At 47.8% G+C, this 24,545-nt stretch overlaps 1 protein-coding gene across 5 annotated transcripts in view; it reads left to right on the top strand.

Annotated features, from left to right (window-relative positions):
* Window positions 1-2,968: 2,968 nt before the first annotated feature.
* The window catches only part of CTXN1 (cortexin 1), a 111,512-nt gene continuing 89,935 nt past the window's right edge, over window positions 2,969-24,545 (top strand). Inside the window, exon 1 of one of the 5 annotated variants that reach the window (XM_085637872.1) lies at window positions 2,969-4,536. The gene's annotated coding sequence lies outside the window, so the exon portion shown is untranslated. Of the gene's footprint in view, window positions 4,537-5,836; window positions 6,121-6,602; window positions 6,936-7,145; window positions 7,225-24,545 lie in introns of those variants that run through there. The other 4 variants (XM_085637877.1, XM_085637876.1, XM_085637874.1 and 1 more) reach the window with 4 other exon arrangements.

The raw sequence follows: 24,545 nt of genomic DNA, 5'->3' as shown, positions 1-24,545 counted from the left end.
ATGTACAAATAATATCCTCAGCTGTGTTGCCAGGTTTCACATTAAATCTTCATTCAAACGTAATGCACAGACTGCATTTTATTTTTCTTTAAAATGTTCTTGTTATTCAAATCTTCTCTTTCTTCTTTTAATAAAGTATTTCTTCAGAAGTAGCCAAAAATAGCCAACGCGTTTCGTCTCCTACATGAGACTTCTTCAGGGCTTATTGATTAGGCTCCTATTTCAAGACTGAGCTGCAGAGAACATGCCCCAGGATTGAGAAGCAGGAACCCTCATAGAATGTAGACACAAGCTGTACCCTTTAAGGAGAAGCAAGGGACCACAGAGTACTGAAAAGCATGGTGGTCCTCCCGGTATAGAGAGGCACAGGAGCCACCTCCACATGGGCGTCAGCAGGGAGGGGCAAGGAGGGGCGCTTGCACCCCCCTGGAGCGCCCCTCCTTGCCCCCCCCCTTGTGTGTGTCAGCCCGGGCTGAAACAGCTTCCCGGGCTGTGGACCGTCTTGTTTGCAGCCGCACCCAAGTAGGTCTTTAAAGGACTATTTACGTGTTAATGAGGCTTTTTGTGAAGCTTTGTTGTTTTTTCACCCCTTCATCTCCACTCTGCCTATTGCTGGAAGAATTCCACCACCGCCCCCCCCCCCCCCCCCCACCCCAAAATTTGGGCTCTAGTTGCGCCTCTGGTCTGGGACTAAATATATTTTCACCACCCCTTCTGCTGTGCTCCGAATCCGCTCCGAAACTGAAGCTAATTCCGATGCTTCTACCAGGCCAGAGAGTGGCGTGCGTTGTACACCATGGATCACTGGAATTTTTATGTGAGGCTAACCGGCTATGAGTATGACTGTGATTACAAGTGCAAGTAAAATTACTTGAGAGGCCGAGTGGGTGTACTCAGACATTTCACGATGATCCGAGACTAACTAACTATCTTGTGTACTGCTTACTATTGCCAATGATTTCGTACCGAAGCTTTCTGATGGAGTGGGTGTTCTCTTTTTGTTGAATCCACTGCTCTGAGTGCTGACATAAGGGCCAAAAAACTACAGCTGCTGTCTGATTGTGAGGAAGGGGTGTCTCCTTTCCAGATCATTCGGGGGTACTTTTCTCAGTCCTTGCACTGGCTCGGGCTTAATTACTGTACAATCTGCACAAACTACATAAAACCAGGAAGAATATATTTCTATTCGATCCTCCCACTCTTCATTTCTCTTTTGGTCTTAGTACCGTTTCCAGTGCTATTTCCAGTACTTAATTTGTAAAATAGTAAATAAATAGGTTTAGGGACCCAATGTTTTTTTCTTAGAAGCTGCCATCCACACTGCTGAACACCAGGGTGGCCACATACCAAGGCTGCTTACTCTTGATTCCAGCTCACGCCTCTTCCTTTCACCACCTCACACTTCTCTCTCTTTCTCCGAGTCTTGCCCATTCTTTTTCATCTCTGCTTCATGAACCCAGTTCATAAGTGTTGCCTCTTATTTTGGTATCCGGGCCTTTTCTACTCCAGTCTGACACTGACTGAGTCTCCCTACACTTCTCTCCCTCCTTAGAACTCAGAGAGGGATCTCCCCTCAACTCTTAAACCTCCAATAAGTTTTGGGTTTTGTCTCTCCCTTGTCAGTTGAAAAATTAGATCTGTTCTCTGTTACTACAGATGATTCCAGTCCTGCAGTTATGGTAAGTTGACAGTCACTTGGGCCATGTGCCACAAAGTCCACTGTAGAACTACAGGCTGGATGGCACTAGTCGCAGAGCCAGCAGGTTAGCCCCCCCCCCCCCCCCCCGGAAAAATGTCTGCGGACGCCCGTGCACCTCCATGATGGAGAACGAGGGCTGGAATGAGATGCGAGGGGCCAGGGGGCGTCAGGAACTTGGCCCAGAGGGAAGCGCATTTGTGAATTCTAGGGAAGCAGGGTGGACACTCCAGTATCGAGAAGCAAGGGTTCATCCCGAGACTGTGAATCGAAGTGATCTCCCACCTTTACTGGGAAATAATACTACCCTCCCGGCATGAGAAGCAGGGGCGGAAGTCGTGCTGGAAATGAGATACGTGGCCTCTCTTCCATGACTGAGTGGCAGGGCGTGCCCTCCAAAGACGGGAACTAAAAACATGATGTTATTTCCAGCATAGGGAAGCAGAGTACACACAAACACACACTGAAAGGTACCCAGACACACACTGAAAAGTACACACACCAATACACACTGAAACGTACACATACACTGAAAGGTATACAGGCACACACTGAAAAGTACACATACACACACCAATACACACTAAAATGTAAACACACACATACACTGAAAAGTATACAGACACACAATGAAAATTACACACACCACCCACACACACACACTGACATGCACACCAATACACACTGAAAAGTACACACGCACACACACACTGAAAAGTACACACACACTGAAAAGTACACACACCACACACACACACACACACACACACCAATACACACTGAAAAGTACACACGCATACACACACACTGAAAAGTACATACACACGCACACTGAAAAACACGCACACTCACTGAAAAGTTGGGATGTCTTTCCCAGGACTGAGAAGCATGGTTACCGCCCACAAAACTTTGAAGCAGAGCATAGTTCTCTACCCCTCCCTCCCCCAATTCCCCCCACTATGAAGCAGGGGCGTGGCCTATCATTGTAAGGTTTTCTACGCTTCGACAGATAGGATAAAAATAAACGGTATTTTTTATTCTGAAAAGCTTCGCTATTTTTCCTCGTGTTTCTGAGAAGGTGGGGAGCTCCCCGGCGCTGTCAGTCCCCGCTCCCCCCTCCACGGGCGCTCCTCTCCGCTGTAATTAATAGGGCTGCGGCCCCCGTGCGCTGACTCACCTGCAATATTTGTTCGGCTTTTTAAACAGAAGCTTTGAATTCCGTGCGTCCTGCGGGGAGAGAGGCGGGAAGGGGCGAGGGGGGAATGCGATAACATCTAAAGATGCCGACGGAGGGCGCCCATCGCGGTGCAACAGATGGCTGGAGAGGGGGGCGCGCTGGAACAGGGTATGAGGGTAGATCCTGGCAGGAACAGCTGTAGGAGAACCTCTGAAGACACTGCCTGGGGAGAGCAGCTGGAAGAAGTACTCCGAAGATACTGCCTGAGAGAACAGCTGGAAGAGGGACTCCGAAGACACTGCCTGGGGAGAGCAGCTGGAAGAGGGACTCAGAAGATACTGCCTGGGGAGAACAGCTGGAAGAGGGACTCCGAAGACACTGCCTGGGGAGAGCAGCTGGAAGAGGGACTCAGAAGATACTGCCTGGGGAGAACAGCTGTGGGAGAACCTCTGAAGACACTGCCTGGGGAGAACAGCTGTGGGAGAACCTCTGAAGATACTGGCTGAGAGAGCAGCTGCAAGAGGGACTCTGAAGATACTGGCTGGGGAGAACAGCTGGAAGAGGAACTCAGAGGACAGTGTCTGAGAGAGCAGCTGCAAGAGGGACACTGAAGATACTGCCTGGGGAGAGCAGCTGGGAGAGGCACTCTGAAGATACTGGCTGGGGAGAACAGCTGGAAGAGGAACTCAGAGGATAGTGTCTGAGAGAGCAGCTGCAAGAGGGACACTGAAGATACTGCCTGGGGAGAGCAGCTGGGAGAGGGACTCTAAAGACACTGCCTGGGGAGAGAAGCCAGAAGAGGGACTCATTGGATACTGTCTACGTTAGTGCATCTGGAAGGGGGTCTCTGTAGATACTGCCTGAGGGAGCAGCTGTAAGAGGGTCCCTGAGGGTAGGGCTTGCGGAGCGCAGCTGGAAGAGGGTCTCTGTAGATACAGCCAAGAAGAGAGCGTGGGCACTGTGCGTGGGTGGAACAGCTTCAAGGGAATCTCACTGCTGGGGGCGAAAAGTGGGTGTCTCTATGGAGAGTGCCTTGACCAGAATCTCTTAGAATACTGCCCGGGCTTCATAAACGGGGAATGGTCGGTCAGGGCACTGCATGGGAAAGCAGATGTTAATGGAGCACAGATCAAACCAGCTGTGGAGCAGCTTGGAGAGAGCCATTGACAATCCTGCCCTAGGGGCCACTCGGAGGGTCTGTGAAGACACCGCCTAGGGAGCGTGAACCCCATAAGAGCTCTGAAGATATCACCCTGGAGAGGATTTCTGCTGATAATACCCGCAGAGAGATGCTAGGCAAGGGCTCTAAAGGTAGCGTTTGTGGAGAGCCGCTGCGACAGGGTCTGTAGGGCACCGCGTGTGTATGGTTACGAGGAGAGTAGCGCTGTTGATGCTGCCTGCGAGAGCTGCTTGGAGAACACCTCAGAAGGTACTCCCTGAGAAAGCTGGTGATCTCTCCCTAAGACAGGTGCTGCCTGAGAAACTCTTTGTAAAGATCCTGGGAGAGCTGCTGAGAGAGGATCACCATTGGGTAACACCTGGGCGACATGCGGAGGGAGAATCTCTAAGAAGTGCCGGAGAAAGCTGCTGTGTGACCAACTCTGTGGCTACTGCCTGGAAGATCTGCTGAGAGAGGGTCTCAAGAGATACTGCCCGAGAGAAGGTATGTGAAAATACAGTCTAAGGTGGGGTAGAGCATCGTAGGATACTGCCCGATGGTGCTGCGGAGGGAAGTTATTTAATGATACTCTCTGAGAAAGATCCTGGGTGAGGCTGCCGAGATGGGCTCGCCATGGGATACTGCCCGAGAGGGCTGCTGAGAGAGGATCCCTTTAGGAGGCTGCTTGAGAGCACTGCTGAGGAGATCGCTAATGATGTTGTCTAAGGGCGATCTTGAGTGACAAAGTCTAAGCGCACTGGCTGGTGAGCTGCTGAGAAAGGATCTCCCTGGATACCTCCTGGTAGGGTTGCTGAGAGAGGATCTCCTTGGGATACTGCCTGGGAGGGCTGCTGAGACAGGATGCCTTTAGGCGATTGCTTGAAAGCGCTGCTGATGAGGGATCTCTAATGATACTGTCTGAGGGAGATGAGTGATGAAGTCTAAGGGTACTACCAGTGTGAGCTGCTGAGAGGGGTCTCCATGGGATGATGCCCGAGAGGGCTGCTGAAGGGGGATCTCTTTTGGATACTGCTTGAGAGCACTGCTGAGAACGATCACTAATGATATTGTTTAAGGGAGATATTGAGTGACAAAGTCTAAGCACACTGTCTGGGAGAGCTGCTGAGAGAGGATCTCCCTGGACACCTCCTGGTAGGGTTGCTGAGAGAGGATCTCCTTGGGATACTTCCTGGTAGGGCTGCTGAGAGAGGATCCCTATGGGATACTGCCAGGGAGGGCTGCTGAGAGAGGATCCCTATGGGAACCTGCCTGAGAGGGCTGCTGAGACAGGATCTCTTTAGGATTCTGCTTGAGGGGGATAATGAGTGAAGAAGTCTAAAGATACTGCTTGGACGAGCTGCTGAGAGTGGATCTCCATGGGATACTGTCTGTGAGGGCTGCTGAGAGAGGATATTTTTAGGGTATTGCTTGAGGGAGCTGCTGACAAGGGATCTCTAGTGATACTGTCTGAGGGGGATATTGAGTGACACCGTCTAAGGGGTCTGCCTGGAAGCGCGACCGAGAGAGATCGCCGTGGACACTGCCTGGGAGAGCTACTGAGAGAGGATCTCCATCGTATACTGCCTGAGAGAGCTGCTGAGTAGGGATCGCTAATGATACTGTCTGAGGGAGATATTGAGTGAATGACGAAGTCTAAAGGTACTGGGTGGACGAGCTGCTGAAAGAAGCTCTCCATGGAAACTGCCAGAGAGGGCTGCTGAGACAGGATCTTCAAAAGAGACTGCCTTTGGGGGCTGCTGAGACAGGATCTTCTTAGGAGACGGCCTGGGGGGCGGTGGTGTTGCTGAGAGAGGATCTTCATAGGAGACTACCTGTGAGTGCTGCTGAGATGTGATCTTCATAGGAGACTGCTTGGGAGTGCAGCTGAGACAGGATCTTCATAGGAGACTACCTGTGGGAGCTTCTGAGACAGGATCTTCAGAGGAGACTGCCTGAGGGGGCTGCTGAGACAGGATCTTCAGAGGAGACTGCCTAAGGGGGCTGCTGAAACAGGATCTTCATAGGAGACTGCCTGGGAGAGCTGCTGGGAGACGATCGCCATCGTAAACTGCCTGAGAGAGCTGCTGGGTAGGGATCTCTAATGATACTGTCTGAGGGAGATATTGAGTGAGTGACGAAGTCTAAAGGTACTGGGTGGACGAGCTGCTGAAAGAGGCTCTCCATGGAAACTGCCTGAGAGTGTTGCTGAGAGAGGATCTTAATAGGAGACTGCCTGAGGGGGCTGCTAAAACAGGATCTTCATAGGAGACTGCCTGAGGGAGCTGCTGAGGCAGGATCATCATAGGAGACTGCCTGGGAGTGCTGCTGAGACAGGATAGCTAAGAATTCCATTTATGATGGCTGCTGGGTAAATAACTCTGGTGATGTTTACTAACCAGTACTGCAATGAGGCTTAGCGGTTAATGCCGGGGGAGCTGCTTAGAGGCTATCTTTAGTGACCACTGCCCGAGAATGCTGCTGAGTGACTGAGCTTCCTGAATACTACCTGAGACAGCTGCTGAAGGGGGGGGGGGGGGGGGGGTCCGGAGATTACAGCCTGGGGAGCTGCTGAGAGAGCGCCTGGGGGTACTTTCCAGGAGAAACTGGTAATTGTATTGCATTGCAATTGCATTTATATAGCGCTTACTACCCCTGATAAGGCGTGGAAGCGCTTTTTTGGCGAGTAGCGCGCTACTCCGGAACCCATAATGGATTAGTAATGCTGCCAGATGAGTATTCCTGGGGTGACTGCGAGACCCCTCTGAGGACCCTGCCGGACCCTGAAAGCAGACAGCTCCAGCAGCCGGGGCACTGCCCGGTACATCCACGCTGCGCGGGGGCTCGTGGCGGAGATTGTGTTTCATTCCGTCTTCAAGTGAGGTACAGTGAATGAGTGAAAAAAGGTATGTGTTCTTGTGTAATGTAACTGGTGCACATATAAAGGGCTCAAATGCTTTCGCATCACGTTCGCGCTATATGGAGAAAAGAAATGTGAATAAAGGTGCAAGTTGTCTCGTGGTGGAGGGGCGCGGTTTAGGGGCGGTAGGTTGTCGGGTTAAAGCATCCCCGCCTGACACAGAACCCGCGCCATCTGAGTGCAGAGCCGAGATCGTTGGCTTAAATTTGAAGTTATAAATGGTGCGTTCGCCCCCCTTGACCCCTTCACCGGGAAAGCGTTCCGGCAGCACCGCAGTAAGTAGTGTCGCACATACCCGAGGGGACCGGCTAAGAGCTCCGGGAACTGCAGGGTCTGGTAGAAAACTTTGAAGAGTGCGTCTGGGAAGGGTGCGGTGCATGGAGGCCGGGGGCCCTGTCCTTCGATGGAAACCTCGTTAGACAGAAAACTTGTGTGAACAACACCTGTAGACGCTGCCGCGCAGGGAGCGTCCAGAGGGGCTGGGGGGCTGACCGTGGTGCCACGGACCCGGCAAGGAGGAAGGGGGAATCCAGGCCATCAGGGGCGTAGCTCACCCCCCTGCGGCGCTTGGGAGGGGGGCATTCTTCAAGGCGCCCCGACACTTGTAATCAGTGCTATATTGGAAAATGAAGGGGGCCATCATGCCACAGTCTGCGCGGCAGTGGGAGTAACAACATTCAGCGTTACGCCCCCGTGAGGCTTTCAGGTTGTGCAGCCATCATTGTGCAGCAAGTGCAGTGGTCACTGAACCCTGATTATGACGATATTTTTGGTACACAACTAGTAGTGAGAGGGGCTTATTTTCTTGCTTTCACTGGGGCGGGGCCTTAGGCACACCCGATGCGCCACTACCGCGCAGAGCGCTGCGTCACTTCTGCCCAGGGCTTACTACGCGCTCACTGCTACTCACTGGAGGGACACTAACTGCTCACTGACTCCCACAGTGTGCTGTTGGGCCTGAGTGTGTTCAATCCAGTCATGCTAATCTTCTCACTGACTCTCACTGTGTGTTAGATTTAAGCATCCTCACTGCTGACACTAGTGATTGTGTAACAGCTCCATGACTCTCTCACTTTGTGTTAGGCGCATCACGTGCTCACTGTTCACACTCGCAATGTGTTATAGCTCACTTACTATGTGTTAGGCGCATCATGTGCTCACTTTTCACACTAGCGATGTGTAACGGCTCACTGACTATCGCTATGTGGTAAACTTATCATGCGCGCGCTGTTCACACTATTGATGCGTTATAGCTCACTGGCTCTGTCACTATGTGTTAGATTCACCATATGCTCACTGTTCACACTCGTAATGTGTAACAGATTACTTGCTCTGTCACTGTGTGTCAATCTTATCACGTGTTCACTGTTCACACTAGTGATGTGTAACGGATCACTTACTCACTCACCATGTGTCAGGCTCATCGTATGCTCACTGTTCACACTCGCGATGTGTAATGGATTACTTACTCTGTCAGTACGTGTCAGGCTCATCGTGTGCTCAATGTTCACACTCGCGATGTGAAACCGCTCACTTACTGTCTCACTATGTGTCAGGCTTACCTCGTGCTCACTGTTCACACTGCGACGTGTCACTCTGTGCCAGGCTTCTCGCGAGATTGCCGCTGTGTTACGTTTAGTTTTTGCTCTCTTCTCACAGCAATGGCGGGTAACTACTCACTGGTGCTGCCACTGTCTCTTGGGCTTAGAGTGTGTACTCACAGGTCACAATGGTGATGCGCAGTGGCGTACATAATGATTGCTCACTTTCTCTGCTCACTGTGCACACTAGTGCTGCGTAACAGCTCCTGCCCGGGAGGCTTCACCACTGCCCACGAGTAGGTGAGTTGCACACTTTGTTGTTAGAGAAGTCGGTTCTGATAACACACCCATGGAAATGAACTGGTAAATGAAGTACTCTGTATTGTAGAATTAATATAGCGCCTACTACACATACGAAGCGCATGCCTACCTGGCTTGCATGCTACATTGTGTGGGGCGTGTGCTTGGAAGTATGTTGTCTTTATTTTGCCCCTGTGTGAGAAGTGTTTCCGGATCTTGCTTGAGGACTACTCACGTGCGATTGTCGTGTGCTGGGATGCAGCGCTTAGAAGCACGATAGATGAAGTGTGAGAGATAGGCGCACACTATTCTGGAAGCGATGCTCGCCTCCTCAGATCTCTCGGCCACCTGCAGCGGTGTACGAAAGAATAACTCATTCCAAGCAGCGAGAAGGTAATACAAGTACAAGCTTGGGTACCACCAGATAATGTGCTTTTTGAGACAAGTGTACATTCTGCCCAGGAATGTACAAAAAATAGAGGGACATAAAAACATACAGGTGGGAGATGCGTGCAGGCAAATGCGTAGTTTTGTGAGCGCAAAATCGGCCCTAATTATTTGGAATGTTTTACACGGGCACTAGATTACATTAAACAAAGTCAGATTCGTGTTTGCTTGTTAAGGCGAGTTTAAGTGATTTGCACAGAATCACAAGATGTTGAGCCGACGCTGGGACTCAAACCTAGTTCAACAAGCATTTACAATGCAACGGTCTCGGCATTGTTAAAGTTAGAGCTATTGGCAGTGCTCATGACAATGCCGTTTCTTTAAATGTTTTAAAAACAAAAACATAAACAAAAATAATGTCATGAGCAATGCCAATAGCTCTAACTTTACCAATGCCGAGACCATTGCATTGTAAATGCTTGTTGTTTCTTCCCCTCGACTTGGTCTCCACACAACCTTTTCCTCCCAACATTCCAACAATGACGTCTATCCGCATTCCTCACACATCGTCTCTCGCCGGTTCAGTAATGTCTTTACATTCTCACCTTCTGTCCATTCTCCAAAGTTCCAGGGCACAAAACTCGCCTCACCTCCGGCATAAAAAGCATCCCAACCGGCTGTCGAGGCTGCCCCGGTCTAATGTTCACACATGAAAGGGTCCTGCGCGAGGCATCCGTCGAAAGGACATGAAACAAGAAGCCACCTGAACCATTTTCGGGACAACTTCCGACATAAATCAAACAGAAGAGACAGAAACGCAAGCAGCGCATCGCCATGAGATCTCCTGCTCAACCTGCGCATAAAACAACACCAGACAACACAAATACTAATGTGTTCAATGAAAGCAGGTGCATGAAAGGGTCGTAATATGCACCTTTCCTTCAATTAATGCCGCCCGAGGGTTTCCTGCACATAACTGCGTCCTTATGAAAACTAAAACATCCGGGATGAAAGGCGGAGAGGCAAAAAGGCAGAGCAAGAACAAATCTGCGGCTCGAGGGGTAGGTAAAGTGTTCGGTGTTTTGTGGGGACCTACAAAGTAATCAATCACTGTGGCTCCAGCAACTAACTTGCGTCAGACGTTTAACAACCATCAACAAACGTGTTAGTTTGCCTTCTCGTGGTGCCTGCACAACACCAGGGGAAACAAAACATTGCGTGACTTTATTTTGGTCGCAAAGGAAATCATCGACTGAAGAGTCCGGATGGCAGCTGGAAAATAGAGACATCAGTGTGTCAATGTGACTGGTGCCCATGTAAAGCGCTCCGATGCCTACGGGTCGAGTTCGCGCTATATTAATCTGCAAAAAAAAACATGCACGTGCAGGCACAGACCAGCACAAAGACACAAACACACAGCCTCCATTAGACCCACAGATACCAGACATGACACCTCGGAGGCACCCGAACAAAGAGGGACCCATGCACGGACCATCATAGAAGTTCACTCACACACAGGCTTGCCAACTTTAAAAAATAAATAAATAAAGTGCCTCAGTTAAGTAATAATATCAAACACGCGCGTGGTGCACGCCGCGATAATTAAAAACAGATGTCGGAACAGATGGCCCCTGCACATAACCGCAAGCGTTAGGCCAGGGGCGGATACATGCACACGCCTTTGACCAATTGCGTGATGTCTTTCCCAAAGCTTGTTTTACTTTGCGTTTTGATGACCAAGAATTAATGCTGTCCCCTGGTAACCACGGAGGTCGGCTGGCGTGTCTAAAGTGAAACTGGAGTTTCCGAGTCGGATGTCCTTGCACAGTAAACAAGGAGGAAGCTGCGAGCTGCACGAACCTGATGCTGGACACCACCGCCTTTCTCCGAGGCAGAGCAGAAATGCCTCGGAGAAAGGCAGCGTCCTTTTCGGATTCGGGGCGTGTTTTGCTGTTGTCTCCTCCTTGAGACTTCTCGCAAAAAACACGCCCCCCGATCCGAAAAGGACGGGGCCTAATCAGAGTGACTGACCTCTTCTCCAGTGACTGGCCAGCATTTACGAGGCCAGCCAATGGAGAACAGGGGAGAAGAGGGGCTGGTTCAAGCCCCTCTTCTCCAAGTCATTAAATCTCCGACTTCCGGTTCTGCCTTTCGGCAGACCGGTAGTCCTCGACCTAAAAACTGGAAGCTCTCACATCTCCCTCTGCTGGACTGAAGGGTACCATATTTTTTGTTTCCAGTGTTACATAGCGCGAACTCGACCCGAAGGTATCGGAGCGCTTCACATGAGCACCAGTTACGTTACACAATGACATATTCATTTTGTGGTAGTGAGGAAATATGAATTTTGTGATCAGTTATGTCCCCTATCGTAGACCCCAACGGCTCCATGTGCATGCTATAAGTACATGTATGTTCCCTCCTGCTCCAGTTCTGAAGACGCAAATATATGTGCGTCCATCGTCAACATGTCCTCTTTCAGATCCGCCATGAATGGGTCAGATATTCCATTCCTAAGTATGAAAGGCCACCGACTTTATGTGGTTCACTTTCCACATTTCACAGATTCAGGCGAGTAGGCCCGAATTCTGTCATCAAGCCTTTTTTCCTGCCTTCTGCCTCTGAAAGCTCCAGTCTGAGCCCGCATCTGTGACCATGAACTTTGTCTTACTCCTTGCGCGGCTAACGGAGCCTGATCCAGCCTGTTGCCTGCCAAAAACTGTATTTCACCTTCGAGATTATCTCCTTCGCTTTCCTCATCCGATGCATTCCTGTCTAGTAGTTTAGGTAAACATTCTTCCAGCTCCCGTGCAAAGGGCCAGGCCTCGCTGTCCTCATGCAAGTAATTCATAGCCCCGTTACCATGGAATATTCCTACCCCCTCGCATCTAGTGTAGACACTTAGACGCTTGTACACGCACTAACAGTCAGTATAGTCAGTATAGAATAAGATTCTATCCTAAGAGACCTCTCTTTTTGGATAACACAGTTCTTTAAACATAGGATATTAGATATGATTTGGAATTAGGTTGACATAACCCCAGACTTCTGTCTCCACATGTAGAGCTAAATGTCAAGTCTCCTTCACCCTCTAGTTGCACGTCAATCACACGTCATGCAGCTGCGCGCGCATCTCTGCCACATATTTCTGCTGACATTGCAGGATTCTCTTATGGATCCACCCACATATTACATCATGTATGATGACGTTTATTAAATTACGCCCTCTATTAGCTACGTATGCACCTTTTATCAGCTGTTACGCCTCTTGCATCTGTTTTCACTGTAATGCCTTTTCTATAAAAATGATTACCTGTCAATAATATATGTTCCTTCCTTCCTGAACTTTCGTGGTGATGGAATAGAAGGCCCACAATTCGAATTGTGTTCCTTTATATAGGAATAAAGCCTTTTTAAACCCTCTAATACCACGGATTCTGCCTCTCATTTTACTGAGTTATTCTTAGACAGACTTTACCGCATAAAAAATAGTACCGGTAACGAAATATTTACCACATAAATTGGCGCCCGAATAGGGACACTTTCTTATCTCACGCGCCGGCGGTGCGTTGCAGGCCCGGTCTCCTGCCACAGCTGAACGGACAACAAAAACGCGTATCTGCAGGATTTCCTGTGTCTCCTTCCGGCCAAGCGGGGACGACTGAGGCTGCGATCAACACCCAGACGAGGCGGTGAGAAGTGCGAAGTATCCCGACCAGAGCCTAGCTGAGAGAGCAAGATCCGAGGTATACAGAGACCCGCCAGGTTCCGAAGTTCCGAGTCCAGTCGAGTCGAATCCAGTCCGGTCCAGTTTCAAGTTCCGTTCCGAGGCCTTCCGTTCCGAGCTACCCGGTGAGTACCATTACCGGGGAGGCATTTAACGTGCACATAGGCTGTGCCGGTCAAGACGGGTTTGGGTACACAAATCCGGTCTGCACTGTTTTAGCAGTGTATCTGTACTGTTTAGCAGTATATATAGTATGTAATGCATATAAATAAATATTATCCAGTGTCAGTATAATGTCAGTAACTAGTTTCTTATTAGTTATCATTGTTCGTAAAACTGTTAAGCGTTAAATGTTTTAAATACGTTCTATATATTGTGGTATGAATGACTGTTCATTATTGTGTGTTCACGTATAAAGTGTGTTTCTAGAAACAAGATCTAAAAATGCCGCTCTTTTCGAAACTAAGACAGATCAAAACTAGAAAAGGTGTACTCGAAGAAGCTGTTCCCATTCCACCTAGGGATACTCCAGGATACTTTATGTATCATAAGCATGGCTTAGATGCCGTATTATTTCTTGATTTAGGGGTAGATTACACCAAAGAATTACCAGAGAGTCAGAGATGGCCCGCAGCGGGGACCTGGGATGCAGATTGCATCATGAGAGTAGAAGAAGAATTATGGAAAAAGAAAGCCAGACAGTCACAGAAAGATGCCATTGAATTATGGCGTAAAGAATCATATAGACGTACAGAAAAAGCACACCGACAGGAAGAGAAAGGCAAGGAGAATTCAAATAAAGTCCGAGAAAATCTATTACTTGAGGAAGGTACCCGAGTAAAATCAGAACAAGTAGATAGACAAAGAAACGCCCTTATGAATGGTATGTATCCACTTCTGGCCGAAGGGTTACCTAAGGCTACTCCGGAAATACCAAAAGACTTGCCACCCCCATTGTTTCCGATAAAAGCGCACCCCAAGGGGCATCCCAGAACCGCAGAAGATGTTTTCCTCTCCCGCTATTTAGATGACGCAGCTCCCGAGTATGCTAATACCGCACCACATAGACCGCTTGCCGATGACGCTCATCGCCAAGAACATTCGTCTGTACCTCCGCAACAACACGCTTCGACACACATTCCGACAAGCACATCTGTTTCTACAGCTTTTCCCACAACGACGGTTGCTGTCTCACCCTCAACAAATCCTTTCACGTCCGGCACCCCAGACGGTGCTACAGGAGGTACGACAGACATTTTTTCTACACCACCCAGAGGAAATAAATTTTCCCTTAGAGATTTAGCCCTCCAACGTACGCCCAAACTAGCCACTCCTGACATGCTTAAGGAACTTCTAGTAGATTGTAGATATGATCCTGTGCCCGGTAAACGGGACGAAATGCTGCTGTCATCATTACGTATCCGACGAGCTGCCATATATTTAACGAAGTTACCAGGAATGAATACACATTTAGAAAATATATATCACTTTGTCCAGTCAGGGCGAGGTCCTGAAAGTATTAGCAGAGCCATGGAGTACCAGAAAGCGGAGGTACAGGGACAACTGTTACGTTTCCTCATAAACTGTGTAATTAGAAATCAAGACCGGCCTGGGGTAAATCCGGAAGAAATGCAAACACTTGTCACTTGGGGTCGAAATATATCAGAAGGAAGACATGATAAACAGTTATGTATAGTAGCTATGTACCGAAAGATCCGCAAAGAGGTAGAACGAATACACGAAGAAAGATTAGAGGTAGACGCCGCTGATCTAAACAGAGAGGAGGAGGAGCAAGAATCAGAGCAAGTAGACACGATAGCTTATGTAAGTAAAGGAAGACCCCATAATAATATCAGAGGTTTTAACGACCCAATACGTCCAATACGTCCAGAATATAATAGACATCTTCCAAACCCTATGCTAAATACAAAATCCCCTGAACACTTATTCCAAGCCGCTGATAAATTACTCCGAGATCGAAGGGGGTATTACGTGCTCGATTCCATGGACGAACAAGAATTAGCCAGGTCAGCAGTACAATGGGCTGACAGTCCCGGCGAATACAATGATGATGTACTTGCACACACGTTTCTGAATCTAGACCCATATGAACAGCGTTTAGCTAGTATATACATGATTCAACACCTCCTTATATTATATAAAGGCCAACACTCCGATCCAGGACCCTTACCTGACATATTGACAGAACTACTCACGAACATATGGAGAGGGTCAGGTACTGATTTGATTAAGGAAATACTAGAATCCCGAAACCAATATTTAAATTTCGTATGCCCAGAACACGTCTCAGTTCCCATAATGGGAAGAAAAATGTATCACATAGATAGACAGAACCCGTTACGCGAAGTGCACCCGATCAGAGGTGCCGACGATAATTTCACACGTGTGTTTGTATACACGCCTATAACTAAACTGGAATTATTAGAAATGAAGAAAGTAGTACCCAGTCATGACAAAGATCCAGCAGGTTTCCACCGTGAGATAAAAGACATGTTACTCATGGGAGAGTATACCTACCCCGACATTATGAAAATATTAAAAGTCCTATTACCCGCAGGTGTTTATGAAAAACTCAAAGAAAAAGAATGGGAGGTAGGAGACCAAAAGATAGATTGGACAGCATTAGAAAACGAAGAAAAGGCCCGAGCTGCAGGAGCAGGGCTTGGGGATAAGACTACAGCACTAGCAGGATTACTAATACAGGTATTGCCACGTTTATTAACTACGAAAAAGGAAGACTGGGGTGCAATCTCAGCCTGTAAACAAAAACCAGATGAAGACACTAGTGATTTCTATTCCCGATTTGAAAAATGTTTTAGTATAAATAGTGGTATAAAAGCTAGTAGTGAGTCATATCCACATCTGTTTGTGACAAAATTAGTTGAAAATTCTCTGCTACAAGTCAAGAATAGAGTATTGAAATTCGAAAGTACCTGGCAAGGTAATACCCCATCACAGATGCTACAGATGTTACAATATCATCACAATAGAATTAGAGAAGAACAAGAACACGAACAAAGACGTATGAAAGATACGAAAATGAAAATGCTTGTTGCACAGTCAGTTCCAGCCGATAGTCATCAAAAGGGTGATTCCGCAGGCCCTGCGAAAGGGACATGCAACTATTGTAAACAACCAGGTCATTATATACACGATTGTCCAGTCCTGAAACATAATATTGCTACAGGTAGAACACATGAGAGACCACGTCCACCTAGACAGGATCAGAATCAACAACAGACGCCTCAGCAGGCACAACATAGGTTAGCTCCGCAACAATTAGCTCCGCAACAGGCAGCTCCACAACAAATTGTAGCACCACCACAAGCGCAGCCTATTGCTGCAACTCAAGCAACAACACAACAAATGTATCAGTATGCACAAACAGACTATCCCGATTATCAGCGATACTCATGAGATAGCCTAGAGAGGGAAGTTGGCTTACCCCTTATTGAGGTTCCTGTAGACCAAGAGGGACCTTATGTACATAGTGAACTATTAGGGGAAGACAGAAAGTTTTTACTTGATACAGGGGCAAGCAGAACAACTATAAGACACAGTGAAGTTCCAGGGGCACCCCTCTCAGGCTCACAGAATATTTCCCTTGGATTCTCAGGAAAACCTATAATTAATGATGTAACACAACCTCTTCCACTTACGATTGGTCCATTGACACGTACTACAGATCTATTGCTTACTAAATCATGTCCAGAAAACTTGTTAGGTATAAAAACATTGAAAGCTCTAGGAGCCATAAAATGTTGTTCTCCGGAAGGAGTACGACTATTTTTACGTGACTTTAAAGGTCACTACGTATCAAGAGACATGGATCACCGACTGCAGAATTTACCTACACACTTATGGGCACAAGGCCCCACTGATGTTGGTTGCATGAACATTACACCATATCGAGTTACACTGAAATCAGGAATAGTACTACCACGAATACGACAATACAAGTTACCCCCCGATGCTGTTGTGGCTTTGCTGCAAATCATTGACGAACTCATTGCACAAGGAGTGGTTGTCGAAACAGACTCCAATGTATGTAATTCCCCGATAATTCCGATTCTTAAAAGAACGGATCCAAAAGCTCCACCAGTATATCGATTAGTTATTGATCTGCGCGATTTAAATAAATGCATTGTACCACAATACCCTGTGGTTCCAGATATCTCTTCATTACTCACAGCTATTGACTCAGAAGCAACGTTTTTCACTGTAATTGATCTCAAGAATGCTTTCTTTAGTGTCCCAATCGATCCGGAAAGTCAATATTTGTTCGGTTTTAGTTTAAATGGACGAAGTTTTAAATTCACACGCGCACCTCAAGGATTTACAGAAAGCCCCAGCATCTATAGCCAAGCACTGAAACGAGAACTTGACAGTATCCATATGCCAGTTAACACTGCCTTGCTTCAATATGTCGATGATCTGCTGATCACCGCCCGAAGCGAACTCGAATGTGAAAAAGCGTCACTGACGGTTTTAAAATTTCTGGCCGACAAGGGGCACAAGGTGTCCCCTTCTAAGCTGCAATTCTGTGTCCAGCGAGTTGTTTACCTTGGGCACTCGCTGTCCAAGGAGGGAAGGCAGCTTACACCCGACCGCATCCAGTTAATCGCTAACATGCCACCACCCAAGACACAAAAGGAGGTACGGGCTTTTATAGGCCTCACTTCATACTGTAGGCAGTGGATCCCTCAATATGCATTTCTAGCAAAACCGCTCATCCAGTTGACAACACAGGAGGCAGCCACATCGACTGTCCTCCCTTGGACTCAAGAACATACACACGCCTTTGAAAGCTTAAAGAAAGCTTTATGCCAAGCACCTGTCCTAGCAACACCATGTTACAGTAAACAGTTTACACTCTTTGTGACAGAACGCGAAGGTACTGCTTTGTCAGTACTCACTCAGGAACAAGCAGGATCACACAAACCATGTGCTTATTTCTCTAGTACATTAGATCCAGTAGCTCAGGCTCTTCCTGCGTGCCTGAAATCGGTGGCAGCAACAGCTTTAGCAATCAGACAAAGCGATGCCATAGTGTTAGGACACCAACTGACAGTACAAGTACCACACGCAGTAGAGGTTCTCTTGAACCACACACAAACACAACACTTGACGATAGCAAGACTCACTGGTTACGAATTAACACTGTTTCAGCCACATATAGAAATCAGACGTTGTAATACGTTAAATCCTGCCACACTGTTACCAGTGGGCGGAACAGATCCATTGGCACATGATTGTGTCGAAGTTATTACTATCACGACGAAACCCAGACAAGACTTGACAGATATCCCTTTGTCAGATCCAGACTTGACATTGTATGTAGATGGGTCATGTATGAGAGCAAGTACAGGAGAGCTAGTGGCCGCTTACGCAGTCACAACAGACACTGAAGTCATTGAAACAAATTGTATTAACACTTTGTCAGCTCAAGCAGCAGAGCTCACCGCTCTGACACAAGCCTGTATTCAAGCCACAAATAAAAAAGTCAACATATACACAGATTCACGTTATGCATTCGGAGTCGTCCATGACTTCGGCGTACTGTGGCGAGAGAGAGGTTATTTAACTTCTCACGGTGCCCACATTCAACACGGACCCCTCATTCAAGCTCTATTAGACGCGATTCATCTACCTACTGCAATATCGATTATGAAATGCAAAGCCCATACAAAAGTTACCGATATCATTTCTCAGGGTAATGACCTAGCTGACAGAACAGCTAAACAGACTGCTCAGAATCAGACTCACACAACTGACATGACAAAGACAATAGTACCGACACCAACACATTGCATGACAGTTAAGGATCCCGCCCTTGATGTAATTGACATACAGACACACGCTACACCAGAAGAAATAAAGAAATGGACTGAATTAGGAGGGATCCAAACAGATCAAGGATGGATGACGAAGGAAAAATCTATATGGTTTCTTCCCGACTCAATGGTCCAAGTCATCATTAACACTATACATAGTCCAGCGCACCTAGGAGAAAAAGCTATGCTAGACAGCATTCAACACATTTGGTTCAACAAACATTTACGAGCCGCAGCTAAACAAAAAGTTCGTACCTGTATGATATGTTGTCAGTTTAATCCAGGTAAAAGCATCCCCGTAGAACAGGGTGGATTTCAACCTCCTAATCATGCTTTTGAAGTCCTCCAGATGGATTATATCCAGATGGAACGATGTCGAGGATTCAAATATGTTCTCGTAGTTGTCTGTGCTCTTTCCCGTTGGACAGAAGCATACCCGGTTTCAGATTACACTGCCCCGACTACTGCCAAACAGTTAGTTCGAGAATTCTTCCCACGGTACGGTTTACCACGTGTTGTCTACTCAGATAACGGCCAGCCGTTCTCATCCGAACTAATGAAACACGTTTCCCTTCTATTAGGATACCAATGGAAATTTCACTGTGTCCGACATCCCGAGGCAGCAGGTCTCGTAGAACGCCATAATCAAACTTTGAAAATTAGATTGTCCAAAATATGTAGAGAAAAAGGAGTCGACTGGATAGTAGCCTTACCAGTTGCGCTCTTTTACATGAGAATGGTAGCACATTCTCGAACAGGGCTATCCCCGTATGAGGTGATCTTCGGTAGACCACCAAATATGTGGGGGACGCCTATACCTCGTAAAATCACTGACGTTGACTGTAATATGCTGACAGATTACCTGGCTTCCTTGATGTCTGCACTACAATCTTGTCGTTCACAGGTATCCGCAGCTTTTCCCGATAATACTGAGGTGAAGCCCCATGACGTGGTTCCTGGGGATCTGGTGCTGGTCAGGAACTTTGACCGGAAGACCCAACTGGATCCTAGGTGGAAGTCACCGAAGTTAGTTTTACTTACCACCAGGACAGCCGTGAAAATCGAGGGAAGAAAAGGATGGTTGCACTCGAGTCATATCAAGAAATTTTATGGACTACCATCCAATATAGAGACTAAACCCTGTATTTCCTCAAAGACAGACTCAAAGCTCCCCTTGGTTGAGCAATCGAACTCAGAAATCTATAAACTAAAATTGAGGTCCAATAAGTCAGACAATTTGATTGTTTAAGTCCTCTCCAAGGTGAATCGGTTGAATTTGTCTCTGACATGTATCCTCTGGACCGGAATAGAGAAAGAAACAATCAAATGCTGCTCAAGAAGCAAGCGTATTGTAAATCATTTCGTAGTCATTGTACAGTAACATTATTAATTTTGTTTTTTCTAAGTCTTTTGATCATCATTGTCAGCATCCTATTGCACATGTATTACCCTATTCCTAAGCATGCTTATAATATAACTGCAGAACATTCTTTTAGCGAATTTCCTCCGCATGAGTTGTCATATAGATTTGCGCTGCGCAACAACACTTTTATTAGTATGTTACATCATTCCCATCAAACCAGCAATGCCACAAATTGTTGGATATGTGGCCGACTCCCTCCCTATCAGAACTATAAGGGAGTCTTGCCCCTCTTTCCCTATCCGTTCACACACAATGGCTCCTGTGGAGCATGGTTTAGTTTGATTAATACCCTAGATTCAAATTCCGCAGTTTATCAAGACAACTGGGTATGGGGAAACCTGAACCTAGCTTTACTTAAAGTCTGCTACCCTAACAAGGAGGGACTTCCCAAAAGAACAGGAACTGATCTAGAAAATGAAGTATATGGATTAGGTAATTTTACACTTAACCTCATGATCCTGAACGTTGAATCTGAAGCTACACCAATCTTGCCCGCCATGTCAGTATTCCCAGTAAAAGGGGAATTATGTATAAGAAAGAATGGTTCCATACATATGGGCCATAGTAAATGCACCACTGTAATAAAATTCAGTGATCAAGGCAAGTCTACATTTAGAGCTTCCCATCATTCCTACTTCATATGTGGCCAGACCGCATATATATGTCTACCTTTAGATTGGGATGGTACCTGTTACATAGCATTCCTTCTGCCACCTGTTTTCCTAGCTCCTCCTGATTATCATAGAAATATCCATTTAGTACACAATAGACAGCAGAGAGATCTCCCAATTGTCGATTACACTGAAACAGCATGGGAGAAATACACAGATTTCAATAAAGGTTTCTTTCCCTATATAGGTACAGTCACTAATAGTAAGCTGATACGTAGATTAACCAGAACCCTTGAAGCAGTAGTGAACGAAACTATTTCCGCCTTAGGCAATTTAACAGAAGAGCAGTCTGCTATGCGGATTGTTGTGCTTCAAAATCGTCTTGTCCTTGACGTCATCCTGGCTGATAGGGGCGGAGCTTGTAGGGTCATCGGATCAAGTTGTTGCATTTTCATACCAGAAAATTCACCGTCAGTATATAAAGCCATAACCCGCCTTCATAAGATTGTAAGCCAGATACACCAGAGTCCAGGCACCTGGACTTGGTCCGGTTGGTTCTGGGGCGTGTTGTCAGCCTGGGGATGGAGAATCCTATCCTTCCTAGGTATTGGCTTTCTCATACTATTCAGTTGCTGCTTATGTCTACAATGTGGGCCAGCGATTTGTGGTCTGTGTGCCACCTCGTGTATCCCACATCCAAGTTTTCGTTCGAGATCCCGGAAGAAGAAAGAAGAACAAATGATGCTATATGAACAGATCGATGGATTGATGAAGATCGATATCTCCTAAGGGTCCGAAGGGGACAAGGAGGGAATGAGGAAATATGAATTTTGTGATCAGTTATGTCCCCTATCGTAGACCCCAACGGCTCCATGTGCATGCTATAAGTACATGTATGTTCCCTCCTGCTCCAGTTCTGAAGACGCAAATATATGTGCGTCCATCGTCAACATGTCCTCTTTCAGATCCGCCATGAATGGGTCAGATATTCCATTCCTAAGTATGAAAGGCCACCGACTTTATGTGGTTCACTTTCCACATTTCACAGATTCAGGCGAGTAGGCCCGAATTCTGTCATCAAGCCTTTTTTCCTGCCTTCTGCCTCTGAAAGCTCCAGTCTGAGCCCGCATCTGTGACCATGAACTTTGTCTTACTCCTTGCGCGGCTAACGGAGCCTGATCCAGCCTGTTGCCTGCCAAAAACTGTATTTCACCTTCGAGATTATCTCCTTCGCTTTCCTCATCCGATGCATTCCTGTCTAGTAGTTTAGGTAAACATTCTTCCAGCTCCCGTGCAAAGGGCCAGGCCTCGCTGTCCTCATGCAAGTAATTCATAGCCCCGTTACCATGGAATATTCCTACCCCCTCGCATCTAGTGTAGACACTTAGACGCTTGTACACGCACTAACAGTCAGTATAGTCAGTATAGAATAAGATTCTATCCTAAGAGACCTCTCTTTTTGGATAACACAGTTCTTTAAACATAGGATATTAGATATGATTTGGAATTAGGTTGACATAACCCCAGACTTCTGTCTCCACATGTAGAGCTAAATGTCAAGTCTCCTTCACCCTCTAGTTGCACGTCAATCACACGTCATGCAGCTGCGCGCGCATCTCTGCCACATATTTCTGCTGACATTGCAGGATTCTCTTATGGATCCACCCACATATTACATCATGTATGATGACGTATATTAAATTACGCCCTCTATTAGCTACGTATGCACCTTTTATCAGCTGTTACGCCTCTTGCATCTGTTTTCACTGTAATGCCTTTTCTATAAAAATGATTACCTGTAAATAATATATGTTCCTTCCTTCCTGAACTTTCGTGGTGATGGAATAGAAGGCCCACAATTCGAATTGTGTTCCTTTATATAGGAATAAAGCCTTTTTAAACCCTCTAATACCACGGATTCTGCCTCTCATTTTACTGAGTTATTCTTAGACAGACTTTACCGCATAAAAAATAGTACCGGTAACGAAATATTTACCACAGTAGGCACGGGGAGTTTAAGTGAATCACAGGATGTTGAGCCGACGCTGGGACTCCAACCTGGTTCCCCATTTCCAAAGTCAGCAGTTCTAGCCGTTAGGCCATATCCGTGTTATCATAAACAATCGTTGTCCTTTTGTGAACGCCAAAAATCGTTTAGTCTTCGGTGAAAGGATTTCAAGGAGCACGGAGCCTCGGGAATAGAGGCATTTTTACAATATTTGATTACATTGAACAAACTTCACTGTTGATATTATTAAAGAAATATGTCGGGTGATAAAAGGAACCCATGCAGGAAGCTGGACAAATCAATGTTTTTTTTAAAAATAAAAACACACAAAAATCACAACCTTGTATTGAGCGGAACTTGTTTATAAGTAAGTGGTGGGCGGAGGTGTAGCTGTGAACACTTTAAATATAAGGGTGCCGATTACGATCCGTTAAAAACCGCGTACGAACCGTCGGTCGGAGCGAATTCCCCGTCCGACTCGTACCCGTTTGTAAAACTTTACAAACATGGAATTACGATTGGCACGGAAACACCATTTCCGTACGAATCGTGAAAAACACCGACCGACGAAAATATACATACGAATGTGATCCGGGAATGCTGCGACGTGACGTCGGGACGCTTTCAGGCAGCGTTTCACGAACCAGGAATTACGATTCGAACCGACAGCAGTCCGGACGGCAATATTTTCACGGCACCCAAAAAGTGCCGCAAAAGCGAAGTACGGCGCGAATCGACCAGAGTAGGTGGCCCGGTACGCGCCGACCCCCCCCCAGCCCCCGTAGGTACGCGCCGACCCCCCCCCAGCCCCCGTAGGGACGCGCCGACCCCCCCCCAGCCCCCGTAGGGACGCGCCGACCCCCCCCCCAGCCCCCGTAGGTACGCGCCGACCCCCCCCAGCCCCCGTAGGTACGCGCCGACCCCCCCTGTGTGTACACCCGTGTACGGTGCGTACCCACCCGTGTATGTACGGTGCGTACCCCCCGTGTACGCTCGAGTCGAACCCCCCCGTGTACGCTCGAGTCGTACCCCCACCCGTGTATGTACGGTGCGTACCCCCCGTGTACGCTCGAGTCGAACCCCCCCGTGTACGCTCGAGTCGTACCCCCACCCGTGTATGTACGGTGCGTACCCCCCGTGTACGCTCGAGTCGAACCCCCCCGTGTACGCTCGAGTCGTACCCCCACCCGTGTATGTACGGTGCGTACCCCCCGTGTACGCTCGAGTCGAACCCCCCCGTGTACGCTCGAGTCGTACCCCCACCCGTGTATGTACGGTGCGTACCCCCCGTGTACGCTCGAGTCGAACCCCCCCGTGTACGCTCGAGTCGTACCCCCACCCGTGTATGTACGGTGCGTACCCCCAGCGCTACGCTCGAGTCGAACCCCCACCCGTGTATGTACGGTGCGTACCCCCCGTGTACGCTCGAGTCGAACCCCCCCGTGTACGCTCGAGTCGTACCCCCACCCGTGTATGTACGGTGCGTACCCCCAGCGCGTAGCGCTGGGGGTACGCACCGCACATACACGGGTGGGGGTACGACTCGAGCGTACACGGGGGGGTTCGACTCGAGCGTACACGGGGGGTACGCACCGTACATACACGGGTGGGGGTACGACTCGAGCGTACACGGGGGGGTTCGACTCGAGCGTACACGGGGGGTACGCACCGTACATACACGGGTGGGGGTACGACTCGAGCGTACACGGGGGGGTTCGACTCGAGCGTACACGGGGGGTACGCA

Source organism: Triturus cristatus, chromosome 12, assembly GCF_964204655.1.
Source record: "Triturus cristatus chromosome 12, aTriCri1.1, whole genome shotgun sequence".
Lineage (NCBI taxonomy): Eukaryota > Metazoa > Chordata > Amphibia > Caudata > Salamandridae > Triturus > Triturus cristatus.
Note: the sequence above shows the minus strand (reverse complement) of the source record. Positions and strands in the feature narration are given on the sequence as shown.